This window comes from Mobula hypostoma, chromosome 7 (genome assembly GCF_963921235.1).
Source record: "Mobula hypostoma chromosome 7, sMobHyp1.1, whole genome shotgun sequence".
Classification (NCBI taxonomy): Eukaryota; Metazoa; Chordata; class Chondrichthyes; order Myliobatiformes; family Myliobatidae; genus Mobula; species Mobula hypostoma.
Window position 1 is genome coordinate 140,249,203 of NC_086103.1, and position 19,246 is coordinate 140,268,448.

At 41.9% G+C, this 19,246-nt stretch overlaps 1 long non-coding RNA gene across 2 annotated transcripts in view; it reads left to right on the forward strand.

Moving 5' to 3' along the window:
- The first annotated feature begins 467 nt into the window (after positions 1-467).
- LOC134349026 (uncharacterized) overlaps positions 468-19,246 on the forward strand; it is a 67,146-nt gene continuing 48,367 nt past the window's right edge. Inside the window, exons 1-3 of one of the 2 annotated variants that reach the window (XR_010018561.1) lie at positions 468-2,457; positions 2,874-3,021; positions 12,020-12,147. This is a non-coding gene — a long non-coding RNA (uncharacterized LOC134349026). Of the gene's footprint in view, positions 2,458-2,873; positions 3,022-12,019; positions 12,148-19,246 lie in introns of those variants that run through there. The other variant, XR_010018562.1, reaches the window with a different exon arrangement.

The following is a 19,246-nucleotide window of genomic DNA, read 5'->3' on the forward strand; positions in this document are numbered from 1 at the left end:
GTCGCTTTCTTTGTCCTCTTGTACTGGAAACAGGAACTTTTCTCCGAGCAATGGTACCTGTGTGACCGAGGTGGGAAAGTTAATCCACTCCTTCTCGGCGACTGTGGTTCTTATCGTGTTGGTGATGCTGATATTCGGCGTAATTGCCGTATCTCTGTTCACCTTCCACTTTCACAAAAGCAAAATGAAGAAGCGGAAAATGCAGAGGGCTCAGGAGGAGTACGAGCGCGACCACTGCAGCCCCGAGGCGGTGAAGGGCACCTCGCCAAAGAGTGTGGCGGTGAGCCCGGGCCCTAAGACGGCGGCGGCGGCGGCGGCGGCAGCGGCAGCAGTCTGTCTGCCTCCCGACATCCACAGTAAACGACAGAGTCTCGACTCTCGGACCGGCCCGGAGAGAGGAGAATCGGATTCAGCCCTCCACTGTACAGACGCTGCAAGGAATCCAGTGTTCCATTCCATGCTTTTGTAATGAACTATCGCCTGACTGCCGAGAAAACTGTTGTGTAAAATACTTGAAGATAGCATAGTTTCAAAAAAATTAGAGGGGAGGGGGTGGCGACGGCCACAGCGCATGGCAAATCACATTAAACCCGATTTCCTATTTCTGGAAATCATATATTTGTGTTTATAAAGGAGACGCACCTATAGCAGAAATGTATGTCAGTTAACTCCAGATTTCCACTTTCGTAATTTTTCGTCTATATATAAAGTCCGAGATACCCGCCAAACGGTGCGGTGCATGCAACGATGGAGACCAACAGGAACATTACACCAACACTCGCTCTGGGGACTTTACACACGCAGGAGAGCCGCGGACTCCATAGCAACCGGATTGAGGCGCTGTCCATTGACTATATTTGTATAAATAAAGGCAACCATCAAACTTTACAATTGCTTTATTCAGATTCCCAAATATTACGATGTTTGATGCTTTTTGTAAGTTTTGACTTTGAATTCAGTGAAGACTGGTGATCTCAGCACAGACCAAAGGAACACTTCAGATAGTCATAAGATCTAACCCTGTAAAACCTAGATCTTTGGACTCAAACTAAAAAATTAGAATTACTAATCTCGATTTGTTTTCAATTTTGCTTATTTTATGTGTGACTATTCACTCTTTGAACATTTTGATATATTTATGTTTAATATCTGTTCAACTTTAACTGATAAAGCCCGCTTATCTTCTTTTTGTTTAACACGAGGGAATTGAATACGCATTTCTAACAATAACCAATTACATGATTTTTACTGTGATGTATACAGTGGAAGAGGTACAATTAAAATCTATCCGGACATGTGGCCTTTATCAATAACATGTTTTATAAAAGGCTAACTCAAAAGTTTTAGCTGCGTCCCTGAGGTACTCTTGGTAAGGCATATGACCATTGCAGTAAACCATCGTATGCTGTCCAAACCTTTGGAAATCTTTTCCTGAAATATTATTGTGATATATTCTTCATGAAAAGTTACAGATCGTGAAACGTGAGTTGAATAAGAAAGCAATAAAACGTGGTACAGTACTCTTGCGGTGTACGTGCAGTTTAAATGTGCAGGACTTCAAATATAGCATTTCGAGTTATCCGGAAAATGTAAGAACCCAAGATTCCTGACTGTATTTTGGAAAATTCCACCATTTAACGCCTTTGTTACAAGGTGTTGCAATCGATTTAGAAATGACGACAGTATTTCAGTCATTTTAAAATGATGGGGTCTTGGTCGCCAAGCATGTGCAAAAACATATAAATAATATGCTGACTTAGTTAAACATAATACGATAGACAACGACCAAAGGGATTTTTTTGTACACATCACTGCCACTGCCACCTTGTCTGTTTCAAGAGGATCGCGCTTCTAAATGGCGGATGAAACGGCATACTAATATGGAGCTGTCCTCGGGTTCTGGTGCTGAAAATCAAATCCTCGAGAGACGGTCATCTGACAGATCATAAACCAACATTTACCGAGCAGTAATCTAATAGTTTTGCTGCTTCAGCCTTTCATTTGCTACAGCACAACTGGTAGTGTTATTCCCTTCGTAACGATTAACCAACCTAGAGAAGTTTGCCACTATTAGTTGCCATTTGGTTTACATTTTTGCACAGACTCAGATCCATTAAGATTGACCATTTGGATTAATTTTGTTGTCTTTCTAAGGAATTATTATTACCGCAATTATCTCAGTTCAGTTTATTATAAAAGTGTTCAATTGTCTGTTTGAGAGATGAATATTATATCTGACTATCGCCAAGCTAGCTTCCTATCTGAAAAAAACGTAATATTCAAATTTTGATTAGCTGTCTTTTGGATTATTTTCCAGTTTTGGGCTGAGTAATTTCCCAACGGCATTTATTGACGGACGAGGATAAAAATGTGAACCACCAGGGAAATGTAACCTCCGCTACCAGAAACTGTTGTTGCTCTGGTTTTAAGTATCCTGGATGCCGATTATCCACAAATGTAAATATTTGTTGATATTTACTCATTAAATGGATGTTTTTATTGACTTGCTGGAGTAAGCATATGGTACCAAGAGTAACACTATAATTGACAGTGATGATATTGGTTTATGTGATTTTGCAGAATTAGCATAAATATTAATACTTAGTAGCTTTCAATAGTATGTCAATCTTACCAAAAACCCAGTATAAAAGATAAATTATCCATTATCAAAGGGGAAGATTTTATTAATTTATTAATTTATTCCTTGCTGGCGATTTTACTTTAACAATGAGGTTGTTATGTTTGAAATTAGTAAGTAAATACTATTGAAACAGGAGAAATGATCATCTTTCATTTGTTGCTCCACGTTGTCTGTTTGTTGTGAAGGCCGCGTGTTCTATCAGTGACTTTATTCTTATAATATCTCAAAACAGAGCCACATTAGTGTAACTAAATCGTAGACATTCTTCTTGGAAGAGCCCAGTACTTCGTTTGTCGGGGGAACTGAGGAACTTCCGAAAAGGTAGCATTTATTCCAATCATATCAACATGATGATTGGTTTCAAACCCAATGGAGTACAGGTACGAATATACAGCTTTAAAAATATATCTACGTTTGAAGGAACATTGTCATTATCAAATAGCTTGTGATATCTTATGTGAGAAACTTACTGTACTGCTGAAAGTCCACTTAGCGATGATTTTAAGGCCCTTTGTTGAAGATTTTCTTGATAACCATATCTTTGATTTAAGTATGGCAATACCGAACGTTGCTCATCATGATAATGTTCTGGCCTTTAAAAATAACTTAATTTCACAGGTCATTTGTTAATTCCACTGTGAATTTATACTGAGCTAGCGTCCGAATCTTTTAATTTTCTAGTACCAAAGAGGACTAACACGTTATTCTTCCTTGGCACTTTAACCCATCTATATACTTTCTCCTACCTTCTAACCTGTTCTTCCATTTCCCCATATTTGTTCACCTGCTTATAAGACATCTATTTTCACCACTATTTCCTTGACCTAACAAAGCAACTAGTATTAAGATCTATTTGCTCACAACAATATGAATATAGATTTGACATTAACAGACATTTGGAATGATAAAAGTTTTCATAAATACCAATCAGCTTTATTGCTCATGTAATATTGCCTCGACTCGCCGGGTGTACGTGTATTAGCTCCTGGGATAGAAGAAAACTATTCATCAGAATGCGTTACTTCCAGGATTAGCTTGCGGGACCCCAGCCCTCGAACTGGCGTATTCATGGAAGTCATGGCAACATAATCACTGTGTCTCATTCTGAAACAGTTGGATACGATGACCAGTAAAGGACGCGGGGCTAAAGGTTCACCTTAAAGTGCTGGAAAAGGCGAAAGATATGCTGGTGCTAAAAGAAGAAAGGGGAGCGGCAATTGTATTGGCGTGCTTGCCTCCAGTCAAGTCGTTGAACCTCGTAAAGCACTGCTTTATAGTTGTGGAGATAGGGTGACGAGCAGTGTAACTAACATGTCGCTTACTAAGAACCCAGACATATTTTCTCTGACCTGTAACATAAGCGCCACACAGTATTTATCTCCTTTCAAATCTCCAACACCCTAAAATACAGCTTCGTTGAACCCTGCGCTTTTTTGTCTGTATGCCGTTCCATCCTCACCTAATGTTGACCTACTCATAGAGACTCAAAAGTCATACATGTGGACTCCTTTCCAGCTGTCGTATAAGCCCAACCATGTAGCTACTTGCCGAATGACTTGCTGCAATTGAGTCTATACTTGACATCTAAAGACCAAACTGTAAAGAGATCCACCAAAATGTTACCCTCATCTCACACCGAACTTATTTAAACTATTCAGTGGTTGTTCGGTGGTATAACGTGACTTCATAAGTGGGCCACAGATGGACTGATCACTTTACAGAAAGTCCGTCCCAGAAGCAGCATTGCCAAGAATTTCCACAGGGCTCTGCTGCCTTGATAGTCAGCTGTGTACACCGCCGACCACTGGGCCAGCCTTTGTACGGGCGAAGGAACGTACGATAATACACAACGGTGAACCCGACTTACTGTTTTCGGATCTGTGAATTTAAATCCACAAAGAATCTCCAGTAGTATCATTTATGAAATTGTATTTAACTTTTTTAATAAACCGAGAGCAGTTTCCCGGAGACTCGCGGCTTCGTTTCAACTTTTTCGGGCAGCTCCAACTTTCCGATTCGCTGGGGGAAGACATGGGTTAAAGCATCCTGACCTGGGGCGGGACGGGACGGCGACGGGAGGACTTGATTTTTGCCTGTACGCTTGCCTTCCAAGTCTCACGTTCGCCTTACAGTTACTATCTTTCCCTTTACTATAATGACGTGTGCTGCCGTTTATTATTCAGTTCGCCACTTCTTGGCTGACACGTTGAATGCGAAGTCGCAGGTGTGGCAACTTTCCTCTCAGTACTGTTCAGATGCCGACGAGCATGGTTGGACATCTTTTCTGTGCTGTATACTTACTTCAAAACTTTAAACATCTCTGACTTACTGACTGACTGACTTGGTTTTTCTAGGAGCCAACGGACTCCCTATTCGAGCTTTACACCATTCTCCCCTACGCTCTCCTCTCTCTTCACCCAGGTGTTTGGCGGTATGAGTGGCCCTGGTGAATAACTGCTCTATAAGGAAGAGTCTAATGGGTTCCTACTTATTTCAAAATTGTGTCGGATCCTTGCTTTCTTCCTAGCTAGCGAGCAATCCACTCGGGGGAAGTGTTTTATCGGATAACCCGATATCCACCGCGTTACCTCTGTGTAGTCTGGCAATTGATTCGATATTGAAACCTTGAACCCGACGGAAGCTGTTAATGTGCTCAGAAATCGCTATTGCTATATTCAGACAACGTTCTAAAGTTACCGGAACCTGTGTTTCAATGCTTAGAGTATTATCTGGTTATCAAAGCCGATGCAGTTTATGTTTAATGTTCTAAAACCATCTGGGTTTTCACACGTTCAAGAGGAATAATAATTGTGGAATGATAATTCAGTTAATTCGCTACCATGTATCATCACAAGTACCAATGCAATAATTTTTATTACAGAATTATATTTTCGGGTCAATTGTCTTCGGGGGATGGTATTTAATTGGAGACATCGTATTAAGCCTTCAAACGGGTTTCTCAGACTCTCCCCTTTTCTCTGTTCAACGTTCCTTGCTTCGGCTGTCCAAAAACACCACTGACATGGATTCCGATTGCATACTTTCAATCATAGCAACAGCTACCGTAATGACTGTAACCTCTCGGCGTGCTTTTCCAGCGACACTAACCAGTGAAATACATTTTGATATGGAGCTACAAAAGAAATAGAAAATATGTTGCAGCCTTTTCAAATGTCTTTTAACTGTTAGCAAATTGTCCGGTTGCTTTAGGGATATTGATTGAGAGAAAAATATTGGACAGGACACTGGGAGAGATCCTTTACATCCACCTGGGAGAGTGTGCAGGGCCTCGGCTTAACTTTTCAGTTGTGAAGCAGCACGTCCCACATTGCGGCAATCCCTCGTCGGCACTCCCGATTGTTGGTGTAATTTTTTTCATCTCAAGCCTCTGGACTCGAGTTGAAAATGAGCCCGGAACTTTCTGACGCAGACATCAGATAACTAGACAGAGATCTGTCACCTTCTTGTTTCCATTCTTTCTATAACTCATGAAAATAGATTGGAAAGTAATTTAGATTATGAAGACATTCAGTCCTTGTTTATTGTCATTTAGAAATGCATGCATTAAAAATGATACAATGTTCCTCCAGTATGATATCACAGAAATTTGAATTATTTACCCCAAAATGTGTTGAGCCTAATATTTGAAACTGCTTTTCATTATACATGGATAAATTGTAGGTCTTCTTACAAATGCTTTCTTTTTGTTATATTATAGTATTTATAAATTAATTTAGTTCAAACCTTTGACCATTAATGCAACTAACTACACATTATCACCAAAGGCAAACTAAGCTATAGCAGGAGTTCATTGTTGGGTAAAACTTTTCTTTGACCTCTTTGACCTTGATTTTACTCTGTCCATGAGTGTATGTATGCCCCTTTGCTAACACAAACTAATTCTTGTCTTTTGATATAGAGACAAGCTATCCCAACTCCTTTAAGACGATCAGGACATACTTGCTCTCAATCAAAGGATGTGCTTTACAGCTCCAGTCAAAGACTCCTGAGTCAGCTGCTATTCACTGAGAAGGCAGGGGAAATGGATTGAAAGGGATAATAAATCAGCCATGATGGAATGGTGGAGCAGACACGATAGGCACAATGGCCCAGTTCTGTTTCTATGTCTAATGGTCTTATGGACTCCAAGTGTGACCAACAAAACTTACAACCTCTGTGTGAAGAGGTAGGGGCTGAAACAAAATCTGCCCATAATTTCTTACCAGAATTTAAAACCTAATTTTATTATCTCAGGTGAACTCTTTTCTACCCTAAACTCCCGCAAGTCCCTCAGTGACCTGGCCTTCCTGGTCAAAATCAGGTTTTCTGTCCCCCAGCTCCAGGAGCAGTGCATCTCTAGTTGGCGTGGAATTTCAGAAAACATTCAGGAAAGTTTTGTGCTGGAGGTTTGATAGAAGAATCAATCGTGTGATCAAATAAATATAGCAGATTGGATAATGAAACGTTGATGGATAAATCAATTTTGCTGGGGCTACCAAGAGCAGTAATATTCCTAAATACATCTTGTTAACAGTGCCAGAAATTACAAAGACTGATCCCCTGAATGTTGAGCCTGGTGGGATGGAGGGCTCTGTCATAGCTGCCAAGTTTCTGAGTATTATTCGGCCTTGCCTCCTTTCCTCCCCTCAGATGCTGCTCAGAACCCGGGTTTGAGGAGCAATCACAGTTAAGGAAGAAGGAAGACTTCTGAGAACCCTGGTATGGGAAGTCTCATCATCAAGACATATAGTGGTATGCAAAGGTTTAGGCACACCTGGTCAGAATTTCTGTTACTGTGAATCATTAAGTGAGTAGAACATGAAATGATCTCCAAAAGTTATAAAGTTAAGATGAAACATTCTTTTCAACATTTTAAGCAAGATTAGTGTATTATTTTTGTTTTGTACAATTTTAGAGTGGAAGAAAAAGGAAAAGAGCACCATACAAAAGTTTGGGCACCCCAAGAGATTTGAGCTCTCAGATAACTTTTACCAAGGTCTCAGACCTTAATTAGCTTGTTAGGGCTATGGCTTGTCATCATTAGGAAAGGCCAGGTGATGCAAATTTCAAAAAGATTTATAAATACCCTGACTCCTCAAACCTTATCCCAACTATCAGCAGACATGGGCTCCTCTAAGCAGCTGCCTAGCACTCTGAAAATTGAAATAAATGATGCCAACAAAGCAGGAGAAGGCTATAAAAAGATAGCAAAACGTTTTCAGGTAGCCGTTCCTCAGTTTGTAATGTAATTAAGAAATGGCAGTTAACATGAACAGTGGAGGTCAAGTTGAGGGCTGGAAGACCAAGAAAACTTTCCGAGAGAACTGCTCGTAGGATTGCTAGAAAGGCAAATCAAAACCCCCGTTTGTCTGCAAAAGACCTTCAGGAAGATTTAGCAGACTCTGGAGTGGTGGTTCACTGTTCTACTGTGCAGCGACACCGGCACAAATATGACCTTCATGGAAGAGTCATCGGAAGAAAACCTTTCCTGCATCCTCACCACAAAATTCAGCATCAGAAGTTTGCAAAGGAACATCTAAACAAGCCTGATGCATTTTGGAAACAAGTACTGTGGACTGATGAAGTTAAAGTAGAACTTTTTGGCCACAAAGGTATGTTTGGAGAAAAAAGGGTGCAGAATTTCATGAAAAGAACCCCTCGCCAACTGTTAAGCACGGGGGTGGATCGATCATGCTTTGGGCTTGTGTTGCAGCCAGTGGCACGGGGAACATTTCACTGGTAGAGGGAAGAATGAATTCAACTAAATACCAGCAAATTCTGGAAGCAAACATCACACCGTCTGTAAAAAAGTGGAAGGTGAAAAGAGGATGGCTTCTACAACAAGATAATGAACCTAAACACACCTCAAAATCCACAATGGACTACCTCAAGAGGTGCAAGTGGAAGGTTTTGCCATGGCCCTCACAGTCCCCCGGCCTAAACATCATCGAAAATCTGTGGATAGACCTCAAAAGAGCAGTGCATGCAAGAGGGCCCAAGAATTTCACAGAACTAAAAGCCTTTTGCAAGGAAGAATGGGCAAAAATCCCCCAAACAAGAATTAAAAGACTTAGCTGGCTACAGAAAGAGTTTACAAGCTGTGATACTTGCCAAAGGGGGTGTTACTAAGTACTGACCATGCAGGGTGCCCAAACTTTTGCTTCGGGCCCTTTTCCTTTTTTGTTATTTTGAAACTGTAAAAGATGGAAATAAAAAAGTAATCTTGCTTAAAATATTAAAGAAATGTGTCATTTTTAACTTCATGCCTTTTGGAAATCAGGTCATCTTTTACTCGCTTAGCTATTCACAGTAACAGGAGTTTTGACCAGGGGTGTCCAAACTTTTGCGTGCCACTGTATGTGATAGAAACAGAGAAGCTGGGGGAATGAAATGGAGTCCATAGTGGATAGTGATGTAGTTGAGATAGTTTTGGGATTTGGGTTTGTAATGAGTATCAGTAAGATGAAGATTGGTAAGTCAAGAAAGGGAAGGGAAGGGAAGGATCATATATGAACCATGTGAAAATCAGAGAGACATGGAACTTGGAAGCAAGACTAATAAAATTAAGTGAGATGTAGGAAGCAGGAAGAATATTATCACCAATGTTCTGGAAAAAGAGCTGAAGGAGAGGGCTTGAGGAGGGAAGAGAGGACTATAGTAACAAGCATTGGCTGGCCCCATGGTATTTCCCATAGTCACACCTTTGATATTAAGTGAGTAGAGTTGAAGGAGAAGTTGCTTAAAGTAAGGAGTGTGTTGGTAAGAGAGGGATTGGTTGACCTACTATTCAGATGTTCTCCTGTTCTCTCTACAAAACCCTCACATATATTTGGCATGGAATGTTTTTCCTTTCTACATGTATGCTGATGGATCTACTGAGTGTTCTGTTTTCAGCACTTTTGGTTTTTATTTCAGATTTCCTGCTTTTGAAATTTCGTTCATTTTGTTTATTTTTGGAACAAGAGACAGAAAAAGAAATTTTGCTCTTCTTCCTTCATTGAAGGTTTTGGTAGTAGCAGTGATTTGAACATGGTTTTGTGTAATATCCCTGTGAACCTAATCCTTTCCCTAACCTGGCATAGCTCCCCATCACTTAGCAATAGATTCACCTCATGGATTTCAGCAGAACAAGGAAGCTCCAATACTATCTGGAGAATTGGGAATGGGAAAAAGCATCTGGCAACTGATACCTACATCCCCAGATTTATAGTCCTGTTGTTAACATGCATCTGAAATATTATTGGGTAAAGTATCATACGCCACATATCTGAAACAAATTTATCCAATCTGTTATCCTGAAGGCAGATCATTGGTGCATAGAACCAGTGGAGAATATGTACCAAATGCCATGGTGAAAGAAGATCCTAATTCATCTGCTGGGCTCCAGTTTTTATCAGGTGTTCAACTCTTGTAATTTCTCTTAATTAACTGCTCTTAACGAGGGAGCATGGGATGTTTTTAGTGTACATCTTGTTCGATAATCAACCACTTTGCAACCATATCAATGTACCTATTGATTACAATGACTTCAGTTGATAAAGATGTGTATCAATGATAACACCTTCTCCAGATCTATGGTAAATTCCATTTAACTCTACATTTTCCATTTTCAATACATGGATGATACCTCCAGTCGACTACTTTACATCTCCTTTATCCTCCACCCTCCCCCTGATGTACAATGCTCTCCGAATCAGCAGTGACCTTGAAAAACTTCACAATCAGAACATGCCCAGTTGGTGGTCGTTAAAACTTTGAACCATTCTGAATAGGATTTTTGAGGTCTTGTGAGTGTTATAATAGATATAGCACGACCATCTGCCTCTGCTGCCTAAGATTCAAAGCTTTCACATGAAAAGCACCCATGGGAAGACTCCTGCCAAAGATTTGTGGTGCTAATAAACTCACTAGCATTTCCTACATCTCCAGTCCTACAACTTGCAGCAATATTACTTTCTCCTCTTCAAGTAAGGTTGGACTGCTAATTTTGAAATCCCCAGTTATGTAATTAATTTAAATTCTACAGCTACTGTGGTGGGATTTGAGCTTGTGTTTCTGGATTACTGGTTTAGAATTTTAACCATTTGGCACTTCTGTTGGACTTTGTTGTGTGGTGACAGGACAAAGAGTCTGCAATAATAAGGACCGACCTGTAAGTGCCAGAGATAAAGGGAAAGTATTTGAAATTACCTTCACCCAGAATTGCTACATATTGTAGATGATTTATTTCACCCTCCTTCTGAGACCCTCATCATTAAAAAGCCAGTTTTCAGCCAATCTAATTCATATAACATAATGAACAGTTGAGAGCTCAGAGTGTAGCAAAGACTATAGAATCAGGCAGCATTCCAGCTGTTTCATTGATGATTTGTTCTCCAAAAACACATGTGCCTCCAGCTGAGCAATTCTAATACAATTCTGGCACCTGACAATATTGAACATTCCCAGATTCAGCCTATTGACAAAGAGCAAGACAAATCCAGTCCATCTAATTGCCAACCACTCAGTTTACTTCCAGTCATCAGCAAGGTGATGGAAATCAGAGATCTCATTTGGCATTAAATCAACATCACTAGTTCAAAATCAGCTCACTAATACTTGGTTTAGGTTTTACTAAGATTACTCATCCTGATCTTAACATGAACCAAAGATCTGAATTTCAGTAGTAGGGCTGCCTGTAATATTATAGCACCATTTTCCCATTTTCTTTTTTGAAATGTAGTCAACTTTTCCTTCATAATCAACAAGAGAAACGTGCTGCAGTGGATGTACTGGTGTGAATACGAACTAATATACTGTTTGCCTTTAGGACACCACCCAGAGGAACTCCTGTGGCTAGACGATTGACCTCCAAAATCAAAACAATCCCATGTACTCTATTTGATCAGCAATCACACATTGAAGAGGAAACAAATTTATTATTTTAATTAATTTATTTATTATTTTATAAATCAATTCCATCAATTTTTTATCAACTGACATGACTGTGTATCTCGTGATATTGTCAAGAGCATTGATATAACTGGACTGTAATATCAATAACTATTAACCCACTAACTAATTGTCTCTATCTAAGTTGCACGGGGAATACTGTGACTAATATTGTAAGAAGACTCCTAACCTATTTGGCCTCATCAAGAAACACAATTCAATTTAATCACAATTCACAGATCACAATGACAGAATTTTCTCACCACCATTCAGGACCCCAAACGGTTATTCCAGGTGAGGCAACACTTCACCTGTGAGTCTGTTGGGTTCAGCTACTCTATCCGGTGAGACCTAATGTAGATTGGGGAACTGCTTTGTTGAATACCTTTGCTCCATCCGCAACAAGTAGTATTTCTCAGTCAATGTTCCCTCTTATTTTTTTTACAGCTGTGCAGATCAACCATTACTCCGAGCAGGAAATTTCTACACGGTCTGAAACTGCAAAGCACTAGAATTCAGCTTGCTCCTGCCCCACCGAACTCGTTTCTGCATACCTCGACATGGTTTTATCCCCCCTTGTTCAATCCCTTCCTACCTATGCTCGTGACACTTCTCACGCTCTTAAACTTTTCGATGATTTTAAGTTCCCTGGCCCCCACCGCTTTATTTTCACCATGGATGTCCAGTCCCTATATACTTCCATCCCCCATCAGGAAGGTCTCAAAGCTCTACGCTTCTTTTTAGATTCCAGACCTAACCAGTTCCCCTCTACCACCACTCTGCTCCGTCTGGCGGAATTAGTCTTTACTCTTAATAATTTCGCCTTTGGCTCCTCCCACTTCCTCCAATCTAAAGGTGTAGCTATGGGCACCCATATGGCTCCTAGCTATGCCTGCCTTTTTGTTGGCTTTGTGGAACAATCTATGTTCCAAACCTACTCTGGTATCTGACCCCACTTTTCTTTCACTACATCGATGACTGCATTGGCGCTGCTTCCTGCACGCATGCTGAGCTCATTGACTTCACTAACTTTGCCTCCAACTTTCACCCTGCCCTCAAGTTTACCTGGTCCATTTCTGACACCTCCGTCCCCTTTCTAGATCTTTCTGTCTCTGTCTCTGGAGACAGCTTATCTACTGATGTCTACTATAAGCCTATCTGGACTATTCCTCTTCTCACCCTGTCTCTTGCAAAAATGCCATCCCCTTCTCGCAATTCCTCCATCTCCGCCGCATTTGCTCTCAGGATGAGGCTTTTCATTCCAGGACGAGGGAGTTGTCCTCCTTTTTTAAAGAAAGGGGCTTCCCTTCCTCCACCATCAATTCTGCTCTCAAACGCTTCTCCCCCATTTCACACACATCTGCTCTCATTCCATCCTCCCGACACCCCACTAGGAATCCACCTACCACCCCACCAGCCTCCAGGTCCAACATATTATCCTCCGTAACTTCCGCCACCTCCAACGGGATCCCACCACTAAGCACATCTTTCCCTCCCACCCCCCTCCCCCCGCTTTCCGCAGGGATCGCTCCCTGCACGACTCCCTTGTCCATTCGTCCCCCCCATCCCTCCCTACCGATCTCCCTCCTGGCACTTATCCGTGTAAGCGGAACAAGTGCTACACATGCCCTCACACTTCCTCCCTTACCACCATTCAGGACCCAAACAGTCCTTCCAGGTGAGGCAACACTTCACCTGTGAGTCAGCTGGGGTGATATGCTGCGTCCGGTGCTCCCGATGTGGCCTTCTATATATTGGCAAGACCCGACGCAGACTGGGAGATCGTTTCACTGAACACCTACGTTCTGTCTGCCAGAGAAAGCAGGATCTCCCAGTGGCCACACATTTTAATTCCACGTCCCATTCCTATTCTGATATGTCTATCCACGGCCTCCTCTACTGTAAAGATGAAGCCACACTCAGGTTGGAGGAACAACACCTTATATTCCGTCTGGGTAGCCTCCAACCTGATGGCATGAACATCAACTTCTCTAACTTCCACTAATGCCCCACCTCCCCCTCGTACCCCATCCGTTATTTGTTTATATAAACACATTCTTTCTCTCTCTCTCTTTTTTCTCCCTCTGTCCCTCTCACGATACCCCTGGCCCATCCTCTGGGTTTTCCCCCCTCCCCCTTTTCCTTCTCCCTGGGCCTCCTGTCCCATGGTCCTCTCATATCCCTTTTGCCAATCAACTGTCCAGCTCTTGGGTCCATCCCTCCCCCTCCTGTCTTCTCCTATCATTTTGGATCTCTCCCTCCCCCTCCCACTTTCAAATCTCTTACTAGCTCTTCTTTCAGTTAGTCCTGATGAAGGGTTTTGGCCCGAAATGTCGACTGTACCTCTCCCTAGAGATGCTGCCTGGCCTGCTGTGTTCACCAGCAACTTTGATGTGTGTTGCTTGAATTTCCAGCATCTGCAGATATCCTCGTGTAGGCACTATAATTCTTTTGTTTTTGTAATATTTAGAATGATGATTACTTGCCAAAAAATGGCAGAATATAGAATATTTCACATCAAAGAAACACAACCCACAACTCGCAACACAAGTAAACAATGTTGAGAAGTCGAAACAACTGAAAGGCATTGACAGATAAAAGTGAAATGTTTGACTAGATGTCGTCAGCACTTAGTAGGCCAGAAATTCATTAACAATGAGCTACCAACTTCCGTTCTGTGTTTATTGTTACAATTGGTAACATGCAGACACCAACAGAATCAACAAACTCATTCGTAAGGCCAGTGATGTTGTGGGGATGGAACTGGACTCTCTGATGGTGGTGTCTGAAAAGAGGATGCTGTCCAAGTTGCATGCCATCTTGGACAATGTCTCCCATCCACTACATAATGTACTGGTTGGGCACAGGAGTACATTCAGCCAGAGACTCATTCCACTGAGATGCAACACAGAGCGTCATAGGAAGTCATTCCTGCCTGTGGCCATCAAACTTTACAACTCCTCCCTTGGAGGGTCAGACACCCTGAGCCAACAGGCTGGTCCTGGACTTATTTCCTGGCATAATTTACATATTACTATTTAACTATTTATGGCTTTATTACTATTTAATTATTTATGGTGCAACTGTAATGAAAACCAATTTCCCCTGGGATCAATAAAGTATGACTATGACTATAACTATGACTATGCTGTAACTTGAAACACTGACAATGTAAATACATTGAAGCTCTAAAATGTTTCAAAGTAAAGATTACGGTACACATTATTTAGAAAATGTATGGTTTATAGTCACTAACACATAATTAATTAAGTGTTTTTCACAATTTTACATATTAACATAGATCTCAGTTTAAATTAATTAACATAATTTCAAAATTTATATTAACTTTATATAAAAAGAAAATTCCAGTTATGCAGCAGCAAAGGCTGTGTGCAGGGAAGTATTTCAGTTATTGCGGAGCCATATACCCTCACAGTTTAGAGGGAACAGTGCTCCCAGTGGTCAATCATTTTAGCTCCACCGCCCTTTCCCATTCTGACATGTTGATCCATGGCCCCTTTTACTGCCATGAAGGGGCCACTCTCAGGTTGGAGGAGCAACAATTTATATTCTTTCCCTAACCTCATTCCCACTCCCCCTTCTCCCTTTTTCCATTTTCCATTCAAGCACCTCTCTTACCCCTCCTGTACTCCTCTCCTGTGTTTCACCTCACTCTCGCGCCCCCTTCTTCTCCCTTTCTCCCACGGTGCACTCTCCTGTCCTATCAGATTCCTCCTTCTTCAGCCCTTTGCCTTTTTCACCTGTCACCTGCCAGCTTCTCACTACATCCCCTCTCCCCCACTCACCTGCCTTTCCCCTCTCCTGGCTTCACCTATCACCTTCTAGCTTGTACTTCTTCCCTTCTCCCCACCTTATTCTGGCTTCTTCCTCCTTCCTTTCCAATCATGATGAAGGGTCTTGGCCCAAAACATTGTTATTCCTCTCCATAGATGCGTCTGACCTGCTGAGTTCCTCCAGCATTTCTGTGTGTTAAGACTGAATTTTCTCCTTCTTCTCCAAATATTTTTTTCAATCTAATTCAAAATGTCCCCCCTCCTAGCAATGGGTGCCACGCTTTGAGGAACATAATCTTGCATAAAACGGATGCTATCGGTCCTTGTCATTATCAGATCCCTCACAGCTGCTCACAAGTGACTATTTCCATAGAGTTTCTTGGGGCAATGCTCCTCAAAGTCCACGTGTCCGAACAAATGAATTTAGAACCCCAAGTTATGACCAACATAGCAAATTGAATTAAATTAAATTACAAAATGATAAAAAAAAGCTCACTGAGTGCATTGCAAGGAGGAAGTGCTCGGAGTCATGAGCACTAGGCAGGGACTACTGAGGTGGTGATGCTACAGTGCTGGACTAAGTGTCAGAAGCAGTGTGCTATAAACAGAGCGATGGAATCCTGTAACCAATGAGCCGTAGTACGCACAGCAACATTAATATCTAGTCAAGAGAGTACGATATTGCCCTGACAAGTCCTGTCCTCAAAAATTGAAGTTGTCTAATTGTCAATGCTCTGGAGATGATAGCTGGCAGCACTTATTCCCTTTCTTCATTTGTGAGTACTCTGAAACAGATGTAATTACAGCTTTGGTCTGAATACAGATACTGGGAGTTCAATTCCAGAGGTTAGAGAAGATTTGGCTGTCCTTGACTCCATTAGCGCTGCATTGCTTGATCATGATGCCACTTGAAGTTAGTGAGGATCTGCAGGAAAACACTACAGTGGACAGAGTTACCCTGGCACAAAGGATGATGGTTTTGAAAGGAGCCAATCACCTCAGTCCCAGGATATATCCTAGCCCAAACCTCTCTAAACTGCTCCTCTAATGATCAACCATTTACTTTACATGTTTTGTTTTGTTCTTTAGTTATTGAAGCATTCCATGCCTGGCTACAGCAAGAATTGAGTGACCTTCAGCCATTGGCTGCACGATGGCAAGCAGCATTCTGATTTCCCAAGTCCTGGGCAATTACCATTTCCACCGAGAATGATCACCTCCATTTTATGTTCAATAATAATTCTATTTTCAGGTTCTGACCATTAGTATCAGTGACAAAGGCTCAATTAGAACAGCCAAATGAACGAATGTTTGACCTGAATAATTCACCTTCTGATTGCTCAAGACCTTCCTATGCCTATACATAAACAAGCAGAAGTCTGGTGTGTTTTTCTTCTCCAGTTTTGTGTGTGTTGTTGCTAATGTAGTTAAACCTTGAGCTACATAGAGCATTGTCCAAGTTCTCCGTATAGTTAATACTTTCTAATCCGAGCAGCATCCTGGTAAACTATTTCTGTACGATTTCCAAAGCCTCTGCATCCTTCCTGCAGTGGGGCAACTGGAACCCCTCTGTGTTGAGAAGTCTAGACACTGTGATTGGAACAGCGCCAACTACATCTGAAAATAAGGTGGTAGCCATGTGGCAGCAGACTCACCATGGTCAAGCTCTCCCCCATCCTGATCTCAGGTGATTTGGGGTGTGAGGTGCACCAAGTCTCCACTGGCTACTGCCTTATCCAATATATTTCTGACGTGGGATTCAGCCTCACTCTGTCACTGATGCTCAGTTAACAGCAAGTCTTTGGCACCTCTGACATGGTTATGTGTCCGATTTAAATTACCTGCCTCCAGGGTCCTGCTGTGTTTAGCTTTATCTATCTGACCTACTGGTTTTGCATTGTGTTCGGGTGTAAAAGTGACATCTTTCTGGTCAATGACAAATAACTTCACTTCATATCTCTATTGATTCTTTTGACTCATCATCATCAGGAAGTAATGCCAAGCCAATTTCCATGTAGTTTTGTACATTAATAGCACATGACTTACTGGTTTTAACTGCATCAACATGAGGATCGTGACTTGCCTGAAGAGGACATTACACATTATTTCATGTTGTCCCTAGTCAAGCTGATAGATTGCAACAACATCTTGCTCTAGGTCTATCCAAGTGAGCTTTATATAGGGTTGACATTGATCGGCACAGTGCACTTGTTATTCTGAACCTGAGCCTGCCTATCTCTCTGCATTGATCACCTTATCCACTCCATGGACTTGCAATATCCTCTCCATCGTGCATGCTTTGTAGAAATTACATTTCAATCTGCAATTTCCATACACTTTTATAGACAATAGGTGCAGGAGTAGGCCATTCGGCCCTTCGAGCCAGCACTGCCATTCACTGTGATCATGGCTGATCATCCACAATCAGTATCCAGTTCCTGCCTTCTCCCCATAACCTTTGATTCCGCTATCTTTAAGAGCTCTATCCATCTCTTTCTTGAAAGCATCCAGAGACTTGGCCTCCACAGCCTTCTGGGGCAAAGCATTCCATACATCCACCACTCTCTGGGTGAAAAAGTTTTTCCTCAACTCCATTCTAAATGGCCTACCCTTTATTCTTAAACTGTGGCCTCTGGTTCTGGACTCACCCATCAGCGGGAACATGCTTCCTGCCTCCAGCGTGTCCAATCCCTTAATAATCTTATATGTTTCAATAAGATCCCCTCTCAGCCTTCTAAGTTCCAGAGTATACAAGCCCAGTCGCTCCAATCTTTCGACATATGACAGTCCTGCCATCCTGGGAATTAACCTTGTGAACCTATGCTGCACTCCCTCAATAGCAAGAATGTCCTTCCTCAAATTTGGAGGCCAAAACTGCGCACAGTACTCCAGGTGTGGTCTCACCAGGGCCCTGTACAGCTGCAGAAGGACCTCTTTGCTCTTGTACTCAATTCCCCTTGTTATGAAGGCCAGCATGCCATTAGCTTTCTTCTCAGCCTGCTGTACTTGCATGCTTGCTTTCAGTGACTGATGTACAAGAACACCTAGATCTCATTGTGCTTCCCCTTTTCCTAACTTGACTCCATTTAGATAATAATCTGCCTTTCTGTTCTTACCACCAAAGTGGATAACCTCATATTTATCCACATTAAACTGCATCTGCCATGCATCTGCCCACTCACCCAGCCTGTCCAAGTCACCCTGCATTCTCATAACATCCTCCTCACATCTTACACTGCCACCCAGCTTTGTGTCGTCGGCAAATTTGCTAATGTTACTCTTAATTCCCTCATCTAAATCATTAATATATATTGTAGATAGCTGCAGTCCCAGCACTGAACCCTGCGGTACCCCACTGGTCACCACCTGCCATTCCGAAAGGGACCTATTAATCGCTACTCTTTGTTTTCTGTCAGCCAGCCAATTTTCAATCTATGTCAGTACTCTGCCTCCAATACCATGTGCCCTAATTTTGCCCACCAATCTCTTATGTGGGACTTTATCAAAGGCTTTCTAAAAGGCTTTCAGACACTCGCGTTGCTGTCCTCAATATTTGAAACATCTAAGCTGCTTCGGCAGCAATAAAACAGAAAGTACTAGAAGCAATCATCAGGTCACTCAGCGTCTGTGGAAAGAGGAACAGAGTCTCTTTCCCAGCTTTGATGAAAGACCTTGGATCTGAAACATCTGTTTTTCTTTCCACTGGTGTCCTGCCGAGTGTCTCTGGCACTTCAGAACAAAACTAATTGGCTATTTCAGGCATCTGCAGTTGTTTTGATTTTCAGTTCCCTTTTTCACCTTTTGTCTCATACTTTGCTTCCTTCTGCTAATAATCAGTGTATCCAGCCTGGCTTTGGACAGCTCCTCTCTCTTGTGGAGC